This window comes from Brachycentrus maculatus, unplaced genomic scaffold (assembly GCF_059751285.1).
Source record: "Brachycentrus maculatus isolate JH-2025_06_01 unplaced genomic scaffold, ASM5975128v1 h1tg000418l, whole genome shotgun sequence".
NCBI classification, from domain to species: domain Eukaryota; kingdom Metazoa; phylum Arthropoda; class Insecta; order Trichoptera; family Brachycentridae; genus Brachycentrus; species Brachycentrus maculatus.
The window spans coordinates 36,026-43,230 of NW_028281166.1; positions in this window are offsets into that span (position 1 = coordinate 36,026).

Genomic DNA, 7,205 nt, shown 5'->3' on the forward strand with positions numbered 1-7,205 from the left:
ATATATATATGTATATGTATATATATATATATATATATATATATGTATATATATATATATATATATATAAATGTTTTGGCACAGATATCAGGAAACAAGACGCTGATTTCAACGTAAACTCCTCTGAAAATGTCGAACAGCGTTGGAACAGTCTCAAAGAGAAAATTGTCAAGACTGCAATGAAATATCAGGAGCCGAGAAATGAAAAGAGGAAATCTTGGATATCAGACCCCACATGGGATATGATATCAAAGCGAAAAGCGATGAGAGTAAAAGGAACCTCATCTGCAGAAGCGAAACAAGAATACTCTAGGCTCAATAAAGATATACAAAGACATTGCCGACGAGACAAAAATAAACAAATTTCGGATATCTGTGCTGAGATAGAAGATAAAGCGAATAGCGTCACTACAAAGGATCTTTTACAAAAGGTTAAACTCTTAACCCGTGCCTTCAAACCTCAGACATGGGCAATAGAGGACCAAAATGGAAGCGTTCTGACGGACATTGGCAGCGTCTTGGAGAGATGGCGAGGTTACTGCTCCGGACTATATGCCGAGACCTCAACAGCAGGAAGTCCTTCCTTTGAGAATCAAACCATGGAACCCGACATTTTGGAAGAAGAGATTCGAAATGCACTGAAAAAACTAAAATGCAACAAGTCCCCCGGCAATGACTGCATACAGGCCGAGCTTCTAAAAGAACTAGGGGATAAGGGCATAAAAACAGTGCTGGATCTCTGCAACCTCATATGGAGAACGGGAACATGGCCTCAGGAATGGGCTGAATCTGTTTTCATTCCTCTTCACAAAAAAGGCTCATCCAAAAAGTGTGAAAACTATAGGACAATAGCACTTATCTCTCACACCAGCAAGATAATGCTATATGTTCTAAAAGCACGATTACACAGTTACATTGGATGGCAAATACCAAAGGAACAAGCTGGTTTTGTGAAAGGAAGAGGAACAAGAGAGCAGATCCTCAACATCCGCCAAGTGATCGAAAAAAGCCGAGAGTTCCTGACGCCAACAGTTTTATGCTTTATCGATTACAAAAAAGCTTTCGACTGCGTGAAGTGGGAACATCTGTGGAAAGTACTCATGGAGATGGGAGTCCCATCCCATTTGATAAAACTCATCCATGGACTTTATGCCCAAAGTAAGGCAATCGTAAGAATCAATGGCATAAACACTGCAAGCTTCCCCACTGAGAAAGGTGTAAGACAGGGATGCATACTCTCCCCTGACCTGTTTAACATCTATGGGGAATACATCATGCGCAGGGCTCTCTACGAATGGAATGGAGGAGTGTCCATTGGTGGCGTAAAGCTGTCCAATATACGATATGCGGACGACACAACACTTCTGGCCAAAGACCCAAAAGAGATGGTAGATCTCCTTAAACGAGTAGAGATTGAGAGCAAGGCACTGGGACTAGAGATTAACCAAAGCAAGACCAAGATCATGATCATAGATCGATCTAAGAAGTTTGGTGATCTCGGGAACTCACTGGAAGGTTTAGAGATAATAAACGAGTTCCAGTTCCTTGGATCTCAAATCAGCAATGAAGGAACTTGTGAAGGAGAGATTAGACGTCGTATCGCCATCGCCAAAAGTGCCATGTCTAAGCTAGACAAAATTTGGAAAGACCGGGGTGTGAGTAACAACACCAAGATGAAGCTTGTCAGGAGCTTGGTCCACTCCATTTTTCTCTATGCTGCTGAAACATGGACTATAAAAGCAGCAGAAAGGAGAAAAATTGATGCCTTCGAAATGTGGTGTTGGAGGCGCATGCTCCGAATTCCATGGACAGCTAGACGCACCAATGAGTCCATTCGCCAGGAACTACGCTTGGATGGCTTGTCTCTGGCCAATATCTGTACCCGACGGATTCTCCAGTTCTTTGGACACGTTGCGCGTGGCAACGAGGATAGCCTGGAACGCCTAGTTGTGATCGGTAGCCTGGAGGGAAAGAGAGGGAGAGGAAGATCCCCCACACGATGGACCGATCAAATTAAGGCAGCAGCAGGCACCTCAGTGGTTGGAGCGCTACGTGCAGCGCAGTCAAGGGATAACTGGAGAAGAGTCATTGCTTCTGCAAGGGTCACAACCCTCAGCAATGAGGATTAAGACGGAGAAGAAATATATATATATATATATATATATATATATATATATATATATATATATATATATATATATATATATATATATATATATATATATATATATATATATATATATATATATATATATGTATATATATTCTTCTATTGTCGTCTATTGAAGTTTAACATCTAAAACTTTTTGATGGACCTTCATTTACTATTATGTAATGATAATAATAAAAACAGCGAAATACTTCTCACCACTTTTAAAATAAAATAAAAACTATTGGGTTTTTTTTATTTATCTGTGTTGAGGTATCAATAAAAAACCTTGATTAACGTTTATGTGAGGTAAAATCCAAAATTGCATTCAAAGCACAGAACATATTTCATAAATAACTTTAGAATCAAATGAACTGTTCAGAAAGCTCGTAATTCCCGCTCGGAGTCACAATTCGCCGCTAGCGGGGAAATGAATTTGTTTGCATTGAGTGCACCTGAATATGAACGGGGAAGGACGCGTAATTAGAACATGCTAGAATTATGTTTTCCAAACGCTATTTGCTTCCCTTAAGTGAATGAAATACCTGCCCGTAAGAATGTTCGCGTGACGGAAGCCGCCTGCACAGGCGCACGTCGCAAGGCGCCTAACGGAAGTGCACTGGAACATGCTAATTCATTTTACAAAGTAGATACTGTAAGTTCAAAGCACCAGGGAGCCAAGTTAAACTGTCAGCACCTATATTGTCTGTGAGTGTCTTTGCACTATTCCGTGTCTGTCTGCTGTGCTGGTCGGGGTTGTGGGCGTCTGTGTACCGGCCAACGTCGGGTCGGAATCGGATCTAGCTGACTAATTGAACTAAATACTAATCCCTTTCACTGCCTACACCAGGGTACTTCTAGAAAATTTGGTAGCGGATTTACAAACTTGTATGTATTTAAATTGGCAGTGACAGGGATATTGAAAGCTTTAAAATGTATTCACAGTAAAATCGGGATACAACATTATGTTTTTTCACATTTTCAATCAATTTCGCAACATAGTTAAAAAAAATTGCTTTGCAAGAGCGCGGCTGTCCAAATTTAAAACACAGTAAGGGACATTTTTTGTAGTAGGTTTTTTTTTGCATTTATGGACTAAGTAGACTCTACTTAGTCCAAAAATGCAAAAAAAACCTACTACAAAAAAAATGTCCCTTACTGTGTTTTAAATTTGGATAGACGAGCAGATCTGTCAGGAAGCCTAGATGCTTCTGTATCAGATCTGGGCATGCGGCGGGATAGCTTTCATTATGTCAGCACCTATGCAGTTGGAAGTTGGACTTTTCCAAAAAAATGAACAACTTAGTTGAATTCACGCGTTGATTATTTAAAAATATACTACTTGTATTAGACCACTAATTCAATTTAATTAATTAATTAATAATTTAACTCAATTAGTGGTTAATTTATAATAAATGGTAAATAATTAACTGAAATAAATTCGATGTCCGTTAATTTGACCGTATGTACGTACGTAATGTTTATCAAAATACTAAATTGAAAATCACACGTTATGAATACATATTTTAAAACAAAAAATCCGAAGTATTCCTTAGAATCATTATTAAATTCACTAAAAATATGAATCAAATTGCTTTAATGATAAGTTGCACATATTTACATACGCTGTATCTTTTGTTTGATATATATATGTATAAAAATGGCTATAAAAGTTTCCTGATCACTATCATAGAGTCTGAAATCATTTTACATGTTGAACTCATCGGTATTCGCACTCCAGACATCATGCGTGTAAGCCAAATTTTTTAATCTCAATATTGAGGATACTGTCAAGAAAATTCTATTAATTTCTTAAATTGACTTAGGCCCCTTTCGCAGCGGGGTTTTCAGGTACAAACTTGTTGAATTGCCGGCAAATTAATATCCAGTGTACCGAAACATGCCCCTCGCTACTTGTGAGTGCATCCATACTGTGTATTCTCCACTCGAATTTCAGTCACCTACCCTCACACATTTCGTACCGTTATAAGATCTCCCTGTGCTATGTGACCAACAAGACTTGAAGCGAGTTGTTAATTTCACATTATTCAAAACTAATTAACTGACGAACCATCACGCCGCTCCCCCGATGGGGTGGGCATAGAGAATAGAGCGCCACATCAATCTGTCTTTGCAAACTGTAAGGTACATGTAGGTATGTTGGTGACACATTGGTGACGAAAACGTAGCCGCAATCGTGTGCGTACTCGCATAGTCTGGGAAGGTTATTCTAGATTGGTTTCTCCTAGAAACCAGTCACTCACTTAGAGCTACCTAGTAATATTTATTTATAATAAACCAAAGTCAAAGTACTAGATGTTACTGATGTATACTGTAAACAATATTTGCCTCTTCCACATTCATGCATCTCCACATACATACCGCTCGATAAGACTTTTTGAAATGATCAAGCCAAGTTTTCATTAATTTTCTTTTTCGTAATTTTTCAATAATTTTTGTTTTGATCATTTTTATCTTATGATCGTTTTCATTTGATTATGTTGAATTTTCTTCAGTATTCATCTGCTTCTATTTACAACTTTATTGGTCTCAAAATTTGGTTTTACTGTTATTTTTTCACTCATTCGATCGACATGGGTTATAAGTAATGACATATTGGTGTTGCTTTATATTTTCTGCCTACAACGACAAGTAAATTAGACTTTTTTTTATTAAATAGGCGTCTAGTTTAAAATTAATCTACAGTCAACATTTTGTAGTTTTATTACGAGTAATACCAGATTAAGGTTTTTTTCTTCCTTTTTTTTCAAAACATATTACATACATAAGCCATATATATAATATTCCCGATGAGTAATTTGTATTTCTCATTTTGGGACATGGGATTAAGGTTAACAAGACTGGAACACAAGTAATAAAGTTACAAAAAAGTGTTTTTGAATATTCAAAACTAATACATGGCAAAATATAAAAACAATAAACAGACATAATAAATAGGCATAAGAAGAATATTTAAATGAAATAAATGAGAAAAACATAAAGTAAGAGGCATATTTAAAATAAACAAATGAGAAAATAGAAAAAAATGAGAAAATATGACAAATGAACTTTGATTTATATTTTTTTATATTTGAACTTTGATTGCTTGATAATTTAATACGAATAAGGATTGAATAAATGGTTAAAATTTTACCTGAAATCCGAATTTCATTATAAATTGGTTTCCAGATTAATAAATATATAAAACCTATTAAATGTTGCACGAAAATTATACCAATCACTTGATTCGAGACACGGAAACATTATTTAATTATATTCACCACTTTTCCGTTTACCTCGCTAAAGAATTCAAATTTCTTCGTGACGCGGAACAAATAATAATTAATGAAATGATTGCTTTGGTCTATTCTATTTTGATTAAATTCACCCAATTTTATGGCGAAATTTAAATTGTTTTCTCACTGATCAAAGCGGTTTGGTTTGTGTACCCCCCTTTAAAGGGAAACTATAAAAGGAAGTCAGATTTGGAAATCGCAGTCATCATTGTATTCGAGCTTTGTGTTGTTTCTATTAGCCTCATGCTAATTAATTGGAATGGTGTTTACTTTGTTCATAGAATTTTTAGATGTTCAAGAAAATGGAAATTGAAAATTATTTTGAAACTGTAACAAGAACAAATAATTTTATTTATTGTTTCGGCATTAACTTTGTGGTAAGACATGTCACAAGGATTAAAGAAAACATTTGTTTTTCACCACTTAAGTTTTATTATAGACTACATGTTTCAGAAGTTAAACTTCCATCATTCAGGTCTGTATAATGACATTTGCTTTCCATTCTTCCGTTGTTTTCAAACTCCGTCCCTTGACTAACCCCTTCCCCTTACTTTCCCCTCTCCTTATTTATAAAACAATTTTATATTTTATATTTTAGTCATTATACAGACCTGAATGATGGAAGTTTAACTTCTGAAACATGTAGTCTATAATAAAACTCAAGTGGTAAAAAACAAGTGTTTTCTTTAATCATTAAGAACAAATAACTTTTATTTCGCTGAAAAGTAGGGAATTTGAATACGAAGTAAATAAATTAACTGGTCAAATTTTATGTTTGAAAAAATGATTTTTAAAGTATGTGAAAGTATGTGAATAAAATCCAGGATTTGGACCTCACATGCAAATGAGAGAGTTTGATCAATATATCTTAAAGTTTCAAGTATTTGAGTAGTGTGGTTGTCAATCATGGGTAGAATTGGTTAATGTTACACGTGTAGTGAGATCACTTAAACCAACTTATGAGGGTTATAAGCCCTGTCAATGTTCAGACTTTCATATTCTTCTTCATCTATGTTGAGATATCAAAAACGATCCATTATCACCATCTCAAGATCATACCAATATGATCTTGCAAATGGCGAATAAAACTTTAAAGACAAGCTGATGGACGGGATATTAGATTGGAAGTTTGTTACAAATTATCCTTATTATGTTTGTTTTAAACCACATCCGAGTTTAATCAATTTTCGTGAATGTAACGTACTATAATAATTACAATAATATGTTCTAGCTCACTAGATTTTTACTCATCTAAATTAATCTGAAGACATCCATATAAAGGCTTCAGGAATCAATCGCTTTAAGTCCGTAATAGCCTGAATGGAGATAAATAGAGTTATTCTAGAAACAAATTGCATATTCAAAGAGCAAAAAAAAAACGTTTCTATAGTTTAAATATCGCTCAATCTTGTCAACATCGTCGTATACATAAATCGTCAATTTTGAGTTGTGCATGTTTTCGAAATGCTTAGAAAATGAACTATATCCCAGCAAAAGCGGCATATTTTAAACTTAATATTTACCCGCTAGAGGGCAGAAAGTGTTGTTTATTAGTTTTAAAGTATTGTTTGATTTTTTTTAAAATATATACTAAATATTTTTCAAACGGAAAAAAAAACATTCAGGTTTTTACCTAAAATAAATTGTTGTGCAGTAAAACATTCAATAAGTGGCTTGATATTTATTTGTAATAAATTTTATTATATTTTTTAACTTTAAAAACGATCTCTGAAAAATCAAGTTTTTTTATGTATGATGTT